We start from the raw sequence: 14492 nt of genomic DNA, 5'->3' as shown, positions 1-14492 counted from the left end.
TCTACATGGTCCAAAAGTCAACTGTAAGTCTAAAGAAGATGAAAGAAGGAAGTACAGAGCTAGTAATGGTAGCACCTCGTTATCAGGGGTCAATGCTCCTTCAACCTGCTCCACTTTCCTTAGGTTGTCACGTCCATCTTCAAGGTTGTCTCATGGTCCAAGACGGCTACTGGACTTCTAGTTCAGGCAGAAAGTAAAAGAAAGGGGGCAAAAATAAGAAGGGCATTTTCTGATAGTGGAGGCTGCCCTACTGCCTTAATGAAGCTTCCCAGAATCCCCACCCAGTGACTTCTGCTTGCATCACACAGGTCAATTCTACTGTCAGGTATGATAAGGAATGTTACCTTTTAGCTGAACCTACTGCTGCCCTGATTGTTCTATTATTATGGGGGAAAAAAGAAGCAAACAGATATTATGTAACCCTGTAGCTCAGAGCAAGTGTCTGAATCATCTGGAGGGCTTATTAAAATACAGACAATTGTAGCTCCAGAGTTTCTGACTTAGAAGGCCTGAGAAGGATCCTGAGAATCTGCTTTTCTAACATGCTCCCAGTGATGCTAAAGCTGCTGGTTTGGGGACCACTTTTGGAGAGTTTTAAGAACCACTAGCATTTTCTTCTAAGAAAGATGAACTTTTTTCCCCACCTAGTATTGAGCATCTATTTATTTTAACCTCAAGACATTATTTTTATTAACCAAGTCCCAGACTCTTTACTCTACCAAAGACACCCTTCCCATCAAAGATAGGTAAGAGGAAAAGGAAGTCAAGTCTTGCCATAAGGATCACGGCTGGAAATCAGCACTCCCCCACCATTTGCAAACTAGAACATCTAAACATTGTGTGAGGAGTTCCTTTTGTGGCTCAGCAGAAATGAATCCAACTAGTAAGCATGAGGATGCGGGTTTGATCCCTGGCCTCGCTCATTGGGTTAAGGATCTGGCATTGCTGTGAGCTTGTGATGTAGGCTGCAGACACAGCTCGGATCCTGCATTGCTGTGGCTATGCTGTAGGCTGGCAGCTGCAGCTCCAATTCTACCCCTAGCCTGGTAACTTCCATATGCCACGGGTGTGGCCCTAAAAAGCGAACAAAACAAAACAACACAAAACCTGCTGCATGGAGCTCAAAAATAAACAGAAAGGGATGGTGCTTTAATGGCATCCATTATGGATGCTCAGCCAATGAAACAAGAGCTCTAAATAGATGCTAAAATACAATTTAGCGTAAGGCCCCTGAGGATGAGGGGATTTCCTAAAGGTCACATAACTGGTCTCCCTTTGCTATTGATGGTTCAGGGTTATTAAGTGGATTTATCCTAAGCAGGGAGATGGTGTTATAGACCAGCAGCTGCTGAGAGCAGAGAGAAAAGGGTCATGGGCCTATGGCCCTGTCAACAGTGCCCATCAGCCTGGGGTCATGATTTAATCCTCTTGGGATCAGAGGCCCGTACTCTGAATACTTGGCCCAGAGGTACTTCCTTCCTCTGCCCTCCCTTCTCTCTCTTCATTTCTCTTAGCTGTTTGTTTTTTTTTAACATGCTGAATGAAGGAGGGGAAAAAGAATTTTTGTGCCTGAGCCCAAAGAAATAAAGATCTACAAATCCTTGGGGACTGGTAGGAAGAGTGGAAGAAAAAGTTAAAGAAACCCAAGGGAACAGGGAAAACTTGGGCCAAGAAAGTCAGAGGCCACTTGCACAGAGAAGTACTTGTCCCTTCTGGGGCTGTTTACCATGCAGGCTCTTTTTTCCTTAACAGTTGGGGTATTTTTTGTGTTTTATTTTGTGGTGTAATTCCCACACAAACCATTTTCCTGGTGGGGTCTGATGTGAACATGATGCTCTATGGTTCTAAGCTGGTGGTTTTGTGTGTGTGTGTGTGTGTGTGTGTGTGTGTGTGTGTGTGTGTGTGCATTTCTTTAAATTTTTTCATTGTCCGGAGTTCCCTTGTGGCAAAACAGGTTAAGGATCTGGTGTTGTCACAGCAGTGGCTTAGGTCGCTACTGTGGCTTGGGTTTAATCCCTGGCCCAGGAATTTCCAAATGCCTCGGACGTAGCCAATAAAATAAAATAAAATAAAATTCTTCATTGTCAAAAGGAAAGTGATGTAGTTTCCTATGTCTTTGTAACCTCTTAAGGTTTGGGCCCCCAGAAAGCAATGGCAAGCATCTTTAAATTCTATATATTTGGAAAAGCTCTACGTGGAAAACAGAAATTCAGAATTCATTTTAAACTCATTTTAATTGAGTTGCATAATTTTTTTTTTGTCTTTTGTCTTTTTAGGGCTGCACCCATGGCATATGGAGGTTGCCAGGCTAGGGGTCTAATCGGAACTGTAGTTGCCAGCCTACACCACAGCTCACAGCAACACCGGATCTTTAACCCACTGATCCCACTGAGCAAGGCCAGGGATCGAATTTGCAACCTCATGGTTCCTAGTCAGGTTCGTTTCCACTGCACCAGGACGGAACTCCGAGGTGCAGTATAACTTAAACTTTGAATTTCTTCAGCCAGACGCACAACAAAGGAGGCACTTCAAAGACAGGAATCCTGCAGATCTCACCAAGGGCTATGAGGGTGTAAAATGTTTGCTATAGAACAGACCTTTGCTGGGTCAACACTTTGGGGGATAAAGAAACTGAGGTCTGGAGCAGGGCAGTGACTTGGCTGAAGGTCACCAACAGTGACTTTTCACTGTCCGCACTTGGCTCTTCCCAAATTTGTAGCCATTCTTTTTCTACTCATACTTCACTAACCAATATTTTGCAAGTCTTCACAAAGTTCTGAAACTTCATAAATATTTGAGTAGCTGGAGTTGTTGGTTTTAATTAGATAAATCAACTCTGACTGGAGTTCCTGTCGTGGTTCAGAGGTAACGAACCCAACTAGTATCCACAAGGATGAGGGTTCGATCCCTGGCCTCGTTCAGTGGGTTAAGGATTGGGTGTTGCCATGAGCTGTGGTGTAGGTTGCAGACATGGCTTGGATCCCATGTTTCTGTGGCTGCGGTGTAGGCCGGCAGCTGTAGCTCCAATTGGACTCCTAGCCTGGGAACCTCCATATGCTGTGGGTGCAGCCCTATAAAGCAAAAAAAAAAAAAAAAAAAAAAACCCTTTGACTTTGTGTCAGACATTGAGCCAGAGGTTAGGTTCGAGGGACAATAAATACAGACACCACTTTCCCTGTCTACAGAGAGCTCTCAGTCTAGCCTGAGAGATGAAACGTACCCACTGGGCAGCATCCAGTGTAGACAGAGCCCAGGCTGTACAAATGCAGAGAGAAATAGATGGGGGATTCTGAGGAGAATGGCTTCCAAACGGGAAGGTGTGTTTGTGGAGGAGGTGGCTCTGGCCTCCATGGGGAGCAGCTGGAGATGTGACCGTGAACTAGAGCGATGCAGCCAGGGGCCCACCAAGTGGCTGGAGAGAGGCCAGCTGTGACTGGCTGAAGGACAATGAGAAGACGATTGTGAAGGGAAGTAACATGAGAGATACACCCTTTGAGCAGCATGGAAAAGCAAATTTGTTAAAATATAGGCCCATATAGATATCTGTTGCTGCCACATCAAAATACCACAAACCAAGTGGCTGATACAGAAATTCCTTTTCTCACAGTTCTGGAGGCTGCAAGTCCGGGGTTAAGGTGTGGGAGGGTTTGGTTTCTTCTCCCAGGCCTCTTGCTCTTGCAGATGGCCAGCTGCCTTCTTTCTGCACCCTCACGTGCTCTTTTCTCTGTGCGCAGGTGCCCTGGTGCCTCTTCCTCTCCTGATAAAAACACCAACTGTATTGGATTAGGGCCCCACTCTTATGCCCTCACTTAACTTTAATCACCTCTTTAAAGGCCCTGCCTCCATGTAACAGCCACATTGTGGGGTACAAGGGGTTAGGACTTTGACACAACAACCCCTGCTTGTATAATTACATTACTTCAAGAAGGGTTAAGAGGCATTAAGCAAGTTACCCTTTTACTCTCTCATACATTTCCTATGAATCTTTGCTTCAAGTATAAAATTTAAAAGCAGAGCGTCTATACTACATAAAAACTTAAAAAAAAAACCCCAAAAAACACAGTCCTGCATTTCTACTGCTAGGAATTTACCCAAGAGAAATAAAAAAATATGTCTATGAATTTTCATAGCAACATTACTCATTATAACTAAAATGTGGGAATAACCCAAATATCCATCAACCACCAGACACATAAACAAAATGGGGCAAACCCATAGAAAGGAATATTATTTAGCCATTAAAAGGAAGGAAGCACTGCCACACACCCCAACACAGATGAACCTTGACAACATTAGGGTAAGTTAAACAAGCCAGGTGGAAAAGACTACATACTGTATTTACATGAAATGTCTAGAAAAGGCAAATTTATAGAGACGGAAAGCCTATCCCTGGTTGCTTGGGGCTGGAGAGGGGAGTGGAGACTGATGTAAGTGGGCACAAAGGAACTTTTTAAGGTGAAGGAGAAGTTCTAAACCTGGATTTCGATGGTGGCAGAATTCTATACATTTACTAAAAAGCAATCAATTCTACACTCACAGTGGGTGAGTTTCACAGTATGGAGCGTAAACATCAGAAAAGCTGGAAAATATTAAGGGAAAAAGACATGGGAGAAATTGAAAAAATTACAAGAAAATAAAATAAACTTTAAAAATGTCCTGTAATTAGGCAGGAAATCCACCTCTCCTCTGCAGAAGGAAGCTTACCGCCCCCACGCCCTCCCCTCACTCTCCCAAGTGAGTGCTCAGTTCTGCACTGTGTGGGGTAGAGGGAGGGAGAGAATTTTGCAGCTCAGGGGCCTTGTATACTTTTTCTCATCCACTGACTCATTCCTGGTGAGGTCCGGCAAGTGATAAAATCCTGGAACAGTCACCCTGGGAGGGCCCTTAAGGACCATCATGCAAACGTCTTGTTTAATTGAAGCCGGAGTGGAGGCTCAGAGGCCTTTGTGTAACTGACTTGCTCAAGACACCACATGTGGTGAATGGCCAGGTCAGACTCCATCCCAGGTGCCTGATTCCTAATCCAGAGGCCTCCACTGGGCTCCTCACATCTCCTAGCCTCTCTCAGCCCCAGTTAGATCACCTGCAAATGAGGACAGTAACATCTGCCCTGCCTGCTTCACAGCGCCGTGTGAAGAGCTAATGAGATCAATGATGTGAAATACATGCTTTCAAAACGCAGAAAGCAACGTGCTGTTGGGGTAGTAGTAGCAGGTCAACTGTGGGTCCATCTAGTTCCAAACCCAGACGGATGACCTACAAGAATACACTTCCAGGACATGTATTCATCTGCCCCGATGTGAGCATGAATCGCAGGTTAAACCTGCTCCCCACAGTCGCATTGGTGGTATCGTGATGAGCACAGCTGCCTTCCAAAGCTGCTCCCCAGCAGTTTGGGCATCATTCCTTTAATTTTCCAGAACACTCTCTCATCCCAGAACTTCATTATCTTTCTGGTGTCCATCCATGACACTTGAGTGAATTAGATGACAATGAAATTTGGTCTGCGTGCATTCAACTATGATTCCTCAAGTAACAAAGATGACAATGAAGATTTGGTTTCGGTATCTGTAACCTAAACCTTATTTATTTTACCTCCCTCCTTTGAAAACTTATCCATGCCTGTGAGGACACCATAAAGGGCTCTCTGTGTCTAAGAACACCTGGAAATCCCCAGGATTGTATTTTGGAGGGTATTAATCTCTGCTAAAGGATCCCCTCAATTCAGCCTCCTTCCCCCCAGCCTCTTACCGCCCACACAGGGGCAGATCTCACCAAGGGCCCTCAGCAAAATGAGAGCCCAGCAAACCAGTCACTGCCGCTGGCCTGGCGGGCGGCAGGGGGGCAGGGGGGGACACCAGGTGCAGAGCCCAGCACAGAATGTGATCTAGGAAAACACTTATAAATCAGAAAGGTTCCAGGGAGTGAAAGTCCAAATTAGCAAAAAATAACAACAAAGTGGACATGACATGTTAAATCAGAACAACCCAATAGCCAGCTGATTACTGCGGCTGCTATAGAAAACCCAGGATGAAGACTGAACGATAAGCCAGGGAAAACCTTGAGAAGCAGTCTCGCCTCCATGTCCAGTTACTTTTTCATGGTATTAGGAAGATATGTGTTACCAGTGCTTTCTCCTAGATGTTTTAGGACTTTGTCATGATTTTTTTATTTCCCATGCAAATATATTTTATTTTTCTCTATATTTTATTATTAGTCTTTTGTTGCATCTGGATTTTGACTAGAAAGCACCGCTTCACACCTGAATTACAGAGAAAATCACCCACAATGTCTCCTAACACTGGTGGTGATCATTCTTGCTTCATCCTTTTTTTTTTTTTTTTTTTTTGCTTTTTAGGGCCGCACCCACAGCATGTGCAAGTTCCCAGGTTAGGGGTTAAATCAGAGCCACAGCTGCCAGCCTACACCACAGCTCACAGCAACTCCGGATCCTTAACCCACTGAGAGAGGCCAGGACGGAACCTGCAACCTCACGGTTCCTAGTCGGATCATTTCCACTGCGCCGACGGGAACTCCCAAGATACCGTCTTTATCATGCAATACATGCCTAGGTCTTGACTTTCATCCTACTCCATTGGTATGATTAACTAAGTGTTAGTATCACACTCTCTTAATTACAGAGGCTTTATAGAACTTTTCTTTCTTTTTTTTTTTTTTTTTTTGTCTTTTTAGGGCCACATCTGCAGCAAATGGAAGTTCCCAGGATAGGGGCTGAGTCAGAGCTGTAGCTGTCGGCCTACACCACAGCCACAGTAACTCAGAATCCAAGCTGAGTCTGCGAGCTCACGGCAACGCTGGATCCTTAACCCACTGAGTGAAGTCAGGAATCGAACCTGAATCCTCATGGATACTAGGCTGGTTCTTCACCTGCTGAGCCACAATGGGAACTCCTTTATAGAACATTCTAGTATCAGGCAGACAGCTCTTTTCCCCCCAGGATTTTTCTCAACTATTCTTGAGTGTCTTGTTTTGTTTTTCTGCGTGAACTTTAGTATCAACTTGTCTAGCTCCAGGAAAAAAAAAAAAAAAAGCTCATTGATATCTTGTTGGGAATCACACAAACTTGAGAATGTATCTCTATGATACCTCTGATATGGAGCCATCCTATCCAAGAACAGGACTTTCTTTCCATTTGTCCACATCTACTCTTCTGGCTCTCAAGAGCGTTCACGTTTTCTTCACATTCATTTTTAAGTTTACTCCCATTGTATTTTTTTGTTGCTACATCCCATTATTTTTTGAAGCCGAGCTGATGCAGGCACTGGATCTTGGGTTCTAAATAAGGAATAACATATTCTTTTCCACCTCATTTTGTTTCTCCTTTCCCTAGTCCCTTTGGCATGACTCGAGGGTCTCTCTAGTGACCATGTTGGAAGAACAAGAAACAACTGTCAGTCTAGAGTTTAAGACACAACGACATAAGACAGGTCTTCAGGTCTTAGCAAGCAAGAATTCACATCTGTCCAGGGGCAAGATCAGAAGTTGCAGGACTCTCACATATTTAAAAATCTTAAATTGGATTAAACTGGTCTGCTTTTCTCAGTCAAGTAAACTCTATCAATCTTTGTGATGTCTTAGACAATCTTCTAAATCCTCTTTCCTCTTCTTGGTCTGATATAATACAGTATACTTATGAGTAATTGTACTGAGTTGATAAATCCCTTCTATAAATTCTCCTTTCTTCATATTTCCCTAATACTTTCATAATCCAAACTCCATGGGGCCACAGGCATCTCTGATAGATAGTTGTCTCCAAGGCTATCTGTAAAAACAGGTTAGAGCCGGGCCCAGGAACTGTGGTTCACATCGCAGACTGTATGTTTCTGTCACATTTCAGACTCAGGGGTCCCTAGCTGTGTTCTCAGGTACTTGGGACATAGTCCTGCTGTGACCAAGATCAGTGGTTGGATTTTACGATTTTACTCCAGGCCAGCCAGCTCTCCCTTCTCCCCGTGCCTCTCTTCCAAAGGTACTTTAATCCCTGAGACCCAAAGAGCTCTAAGTGAGAAATCGAGACAGGTCACAAGAAATGCACTGTTGAAAAAGCAATTGGAGACTCTAAGCCTTTGGCAGGATTGAGAAGAAAGACCCCTGCTGGGCCCTTTGCCGGTAACACCTCTTTCCCCATCAGATTTGCTGTTGAACTCCTAAACACCCTTCAAGGTCAAGCTTAACCATTACCTTTGGTACATAATTTTTCATGACACCCCTCCACCTCTCAAAGAGGTATTTGCTCCCTCATCTGTTTGCCCAATAATTTTTTTTTTTTTTTGTCTTTTTGCCTTTTCTAGGGCCGCTTCCCACGGCATACGGAGATTCCCAGGCTAGGGGTTGAACCGGAGCTGTAGCCACCAGCCTTTACCACAGCCACAGCAACTCGGAATTCGAGCCTCGCCTGCGACCTACACCACAGTTCACGGCAATGCTGGATCCTTAACCTACTGAGCAAGGCCAGGGATCAAACCCGCAACCTCATGGTTCCTAGTCAGATTCATTAACCACTGCGCCACGACACGAACTCCTGTTTGCCCAATAAGTTTTAAGCATGCTTCTTATCATTTTAATCACATTGTATTAGAATTTTCTCATTATTTGTTTATGTTTCTGTCTAGCAACTAGGCTTCAGGATCCTGGAGGGTAGAACTGTGTTTCACTCATCTCAGTAGCCTCAAGACCCAGCAATTGAATTGAGTTCAGTGGATCAGAGGAAGAGATCTGAACTTATTTTTTCTGTTCATCTTTTGGGATCTATTCATTAAAGCCTCAACAGGAAGCAGTGCTGTGCACATTACCCAGCACATTTATGTCATGAGACCCAAGACAGAGCTCTTTGGTCAAAGTATACATTGTGTTCCAAAGCCTGGCTCCCATCAGCTTCTTGGTGAATTCTTAGTTGGTGAATGTGAATTGTTATGCAAATTAAATAAGATAATAGATCTAAGACACAGAGAAATATTCATTAAAATATGAGTAATTTTATACTCCTGATCGAAAGAAAAAAAGCAGATGACAAAGAGCAGAGCTAACCAAGCCAAAGGAATTCCCATAATAAACTGTTACGTGACCCAATGATTCCGCCCCCCCTTTTTTCTATCCCTACATCTATGACGGGTGACATCCCACGTGGGACTTATTCTTAGGGTCAACCTATGGACCAGCTAAGGATGCATACAGATGACAGGCAATTTCAGGTGCATCTGCACCGCTATCTCCTTTCCCTCTGTCTCCAGAAAGCATACTGGAATGTCATAAAAGTGGTATAGTGATGAATATAAGATGTCGACTATTTTTTTTTTAAGGTCAAACCTGAAGCATATGGAAATTCCCAGGCTAGGGGTCGAATCAGAGCTACAGCTGCTGGCCTACACCACAGCCACAGCAACTCAGGATCCAGGCCATGTCTGCAACCTACCTCACAGCTCACATCAACACGGGATCCCAGACCCGCTGATCAAGGCTGGGGATCGAACCTGCATCCTCATGGATACTAGTCAGACTCATTTCTGCTGTGCCACAATGGGAACTCCCAGATGTCAACGCTTATTATTTACTTTTTAAGGCACAAAACTCAATTCTTCATTATTACTAACACATTACTCCAGCATACCTCTGGTTTTGACACACCAGAGTTTTCTGAAACACAGTTGTCAAGATTCATTATTATAGATCCCGAGGACGTAAGGCTGACCACTGCCACACTGTGAGATGTTTGCAAACTTTTCTACAAAACATAGTGATTATGAAAAGTGGGCTCTGGCCAAAGTGTCACTGGAATATTCTCATGGGAGTTCCTGTTGTGGCTCAGCAGGTTAAGAATCTAACACAGTGTCCCCTAAGATATGGGTGCGATCCCTGGCCTCACTCAGTGGGTTAAAGATCTGGTATTGTTGCAAGCTGTCACATAGATTGCACAGGCATCTCAGATCTGGCATTGCTGTGACTGTGGCATAGGCCAGCAGCTGCAGCTCTAATTTGACCCTTGGCCTGGGAATTTCCAGATGCCACAAGTGCAGCCTTAAAAAAAAAAGAACCTCGGGAGTTCCCTTCGTGGCTCAGTGGTTGATGAACCCAACTAAGACCCATAAGGATGCAGGTTGGATCCCTGGCTAGCACCAACAGGAAGCTAATACTGTTTACTTCTTGAAGGAGTGAGCAAGAATCAGCCCCTGGAAACCAGAAAAAGCTGTAGCTGTCGGAAGAGGCAGCCTGGAAGATACAGCTGCTGACAAGCCCTGCCCAGCAGGCAGTGAGCCAGGGCATAAGTACCAAAGTCTTTCCTTTTGCCTTGCCTCTGACTCCCATTGGCCAAACTCAAGCAGAATTCAGAGGGCACAGACCAGAGATGCAGTCCTTAAAGACAGTCCTCTCAGACAGAGAGTGGATGGCAGAATGTGATGAATATCTTAAGGGACAAATAGCTGAGGAAGCCAACTAGTTTTTTTCTTCTTGATTCCGCATTGTGATTTGGAGCCTATTTTTTAAATGTCCTGAACAAGATGTGTCATTTTCTTCTTGGCCTAAAGGAGAAGCCCCCTTTTTATAAGCAAAACTGGAAACAACTAGAGTCACAAGTGTGCAAGCAAACCCTGGACATTCACGACCCCTTCTCAAACCTAAATAAAAAGAAGTCCCAGGAGTTCCCCTTGTGGCACAGCAGAAACGAATCTGACTAGGGACCATGAGGTTGTGGATTTGACCCCTGGCCTCGCTCAGTCTTTACATTTTATTAAAAATTATAAAATTATTTATTTATACATTTATTTATTTATTTACTTATCTATCTATCTTTTTAGGGCCGCACCCAAAGCATATGGAGGTTCCCAGGCTAGGGGCTGAATCGGAGCTACAGCTGCCAGCCTACACCAGAGCCACAGCAATGCCAGATCTGAGCCGCATCTGTGACCCATACCACAGCTCAAAGAAAAAAAAAAAAAGGAAAAAAAAAGAAAAGCAGGGGCGATCTATACTGGTACGGCTGGATTCTGGGGAAGGCCTTCATTCTGGCTTAAAGATTGCTGTCTTCTTGTATCTTTGCAGGATGGCAAGAGCCAACCCTCTTCCTCTCTTTGTGAGGGTACTAATATCATGGGGGGGTCCCACCCTCATGGCCTAATTATCTCCCCTCCCCCCCATACATCCTACTGGGGGTCAGTGTTCCAACACACTAATGGGGAGACAGGAACATGCAGTTCATTACAGGTCCTCATACCCCAACATATTTCATTGTTCTCCTATTATTGAACAGCCAGGTGTTCCAATTTTCCTCATTATGAATATGATTGCAGTGAACACCTCTATTTATCATTCATAAGAAATCGATGAAAAATTTCTTAGAACAGATTTCTTGAAGCATGTTGCAAAGTTAAACTTTGATTTTAGATCTTGCCAAAAAGCAATCCAAAAAGATTGTGCTAATTGACAGCCTCAACCTCAGGGTATAAAAGTGCCCCCCTTTTTTTAAATTGGAATTGATGTTTATCTCTGTCAATGGCATTTTTTTGTTGTTGTTTTAACTGACATTTCTTTGCTCGGTGAGGTTGGACATTTTTCTCACTGGCCGTAAGCCATTTAACTCCCTTCTTTGTAAATTGTCTATTCCTGCAGTTTGGCAGCTAAACTTACTTCCAAATTTTTGTTCCTCTCTGGAGGATCACAAAACTTTGTACAACTTTATTCCAATTCATGGAGTGTTTTCAGATGGTTGGTTGCTTTTAACAGAGTGAGTTGATTCCAAATATGTCATTTCAGTTTGGTTTTTGACAGAGAAAGGCTATACGTTCCATTAAAGGCTGCCGGGACTGTTCTCCAAAACCATAACTAAAGTTATCTTAATTGTCTCTCTGAATATATTAAAATACACAGTAGCCTACAGTTTTCAGTTCATAAATCCAAAGCTCTTGGAAACACATTTCTTTTGTGGGCCTCTCTAGGCCTAATTAGGACTATATGATCCTTTTTAGGTACTGGAAAAGAGTGAGAAAAAACAGTTTGGTCAAGCATAGGTCTTGGATGTGAATTCTCAACTTGATGTGAAGCCCAGAAATGTTACTACAAATGCACTCTTGAGAGCCTGGACGCTTCCCTGCCATTTCTATGGTAGGTGATGATGAGATTACTCCTGTGCTCGGGCACATCTGTCAGTGGCTACTAGAAGTTAATGATCCCAGAGAAGGGACCAAGAAAACCCACGGGAGTTAAGTGCATAGAGTCATTTTCCATTGCCAGCTGAGCAGTGTATTTGCTCAGGGCTGTTGGTGACATAGCGCTTTCTCTTACACAGTCTTATCTGATACTCACAACTCACACATGGGACGTTTGATACCATCATCCTCATTTTGCAGGGATAAATGACTTAAAGTCACACTCTAACAAGTAGCTGTCTGTGCGCAAACTCCTTGTTTCTATCTGTAGACGTGATTCCAACTCTGATCTCCTCCCACGTTGCTCCTCTGTTCACTGAGAATCTTATAGAAATGTTACAGGACCGTGGAACAAGAAAAGAAAAAAGAACACCACCGACCAAAGAAACCAAACACACAGAAGGTACAGCCACGGTCACCATCTTACTCAGTGGTCTGGAGAGAAGAAATAAGAGCAATGTGTATAATCTTTTCAATGAGCAGTTACATTCTAGGTCTTTGCCTATGCCTCTCATTGCATGATTATCATGAGACTTACCCACTCTGTGTCCTGTTGAAGAGTCTGGCATTTCTTTCTTTGCTCTGTCAATCCAGCTTGAGATTTTGCAACGCTACAGTCATTGCTGACTCTACAAAACGCTGTAGGATTTGCTTAAGCCAGCGCCTGTGGATAGACAGCTGGGTGAGAAAACTAGGGTGGCCACATTGCAGTGAAATGTGCCCATTCACTTGAAATCCTCTACATCAGCATCACATCTACCAGATTTGAGGAATTTCTCAGGCCGAAAACAAATGTAAGAGAATATTTTTACTGGACTTTGGGCCAATGGTGGGCCCCAGTGGTGGATTTGGGAATTACCTCTGACAACTTCACCCTTTTCACTGGGGACTTGGATATCTGAGGGTGACTGAAGATGAGCGACATTTTTCTCTTCACATACATGTATGTGCTTACCTGGATTTCCTAAGCATGGTTGAGTTTTCTGGGAGAAAAGGAATTTTGACTCTAAATCCTTGTCCTCATTACCAGCAAGGTGCAAAGGAAGAGACTGGTCTCAGCCCTACTAAGACGAGACTACTGAAATATATAGTGTGGTTTCTATTCAGAAAGCATCACTCAGAATGTCAGAGTCCCCACCAAAGTCTAAGTGACCTCTGATTAGCTGATACTGAAATCCACCACTGCCACCCGGTAATGGGTACTTGCCCAGGAGTGATTATCTGTGAGTGTGTAAGTATTGACAGAATGTTAAGACTTTCAATAATGGCAGCTTTCCCCTGATTACTACTTGGCTAAATATAACATAAGGGGAGAGAGTCTTGTTACTACCACTCTTTTCTTTGGGGGGGCGGTGTTATTGTTGCTTTTTCAGGGCCCCACCCGCAGCATATGGAAGTTTCCAGGCTAGGAGTCGAATCAGAGCTGTAGCTGCTAGCCTGTACTATAGCCACAGCAACACCAGATCCTTAATCCACTGAGTAAGGCCAAGGATCGAACCCAAATCCTCATGGATCCTGGTCGGGGTGGTTACCTCTGAGCCATGACGGGAACTCCATTACTACCACTCTTAACAAGACTGCTGAATGATTTCAGGGCTGTGATGATCAAGGAAGCACAACTGGCCCTCCAGCAGAGATGAGATGGAAATTCAGGCAGCTCTGTTGTGTGGATGCAGAATTGCATGATTCCCTCTTTCTCCTTCTCTTATACCTTCTGCCCCAGTGAATGGCATCACCATCTTCCTGAAAAGCCTCTGAGATGATGGAAGGATGGCGATTAGAAGCCAGACTATTGTTTCCACTCCAGTGTTCTTTCCACAGCATCCCACTGTCTCCCACTAACTAGTAAAGGTTTTCTCAGCCCTGAGCAAAATATTTACAGACTGGAGTCTGCCGCATTTTGGAAGTCTCGTGATTCTAAAAAAAAGAAAATTATTTTTTACTTGAGAAAGGCATTTCCTCCTTCTCAAGTGACAAGATCTACTTAACTCATACCTCCCCATTGTTTAATCTATAGCATGGAAGTGGGGTCTTGTTCCAGCATGTAGGAACATGCATATAAAACTTATCAACTGACAAAAAATGCACAATGTGAGAGTTGTGAGTTAAGTTTTATTTGGGGCAAAATGAGGCCCGTAGCCCAGGAGGCAGCATCTCAGAGAGCTCTGAGAAATGGCTCCAAATGGTAGGGGGAGGCCAGTATATACAGTGAAGGGGGAAGCACATGCAACTAAGCATACATTTTGCAGAAGGTCGCTGCTAGTCTCATGAAGGTTACTGCTCGTCACGAGGCGCAGACGTCACCAGGAAGGATTTTAGTGCTTTTCTAGA

General features: G+C 44.0%; 1 long non-coding RNA gene across 1 annotated transcript in view; it reads right to left on the bottom strand.

Moving 5' to 3' along the window:
• LOC106504634 (uncharacterized) overlaps window positions 1-14080 on the bottom strand; it is a 37760-nt gene extending 23680 nt beyond the window's left edge. The window contains exons 1-3 of the long non-coding RNA XR_014812356.1: window positions 13694-14080; window positions 12700-12825; window positions 76-174 (exon numbers count right to left, since the gene is read on the bottom strand). This is a non-coding gene — a long non-coding RNA (uncharacterized LOC106504634). The remainder of the gene's footprint in view (window positions 1-75; window positions 175-12699; window positions 12826-13693) is intronic.
• Between the last annotated feature and the right edge of the window lie 412 nt (window positions 14081-14492).

This window comes from Sus scrofa, chromosome 8, assembly GCF_054392235.1.
Source record: "Sus scrofa isolate SSC_HxYL_T2T_F1_AM1 chromosome 8, Sscrofa_HxYL_maternal_Yorkshire_Landrace_v2.0, whole genome shotgun sequence".
NCBI lineage: Eukaryota > Metazoa > Chordata > Mammalia > Artiodactyla > Suidae > Sus > Sus scrofa.
This window is presented reverse-complemented; position numbering and strand designations above follow the sequence as displayed.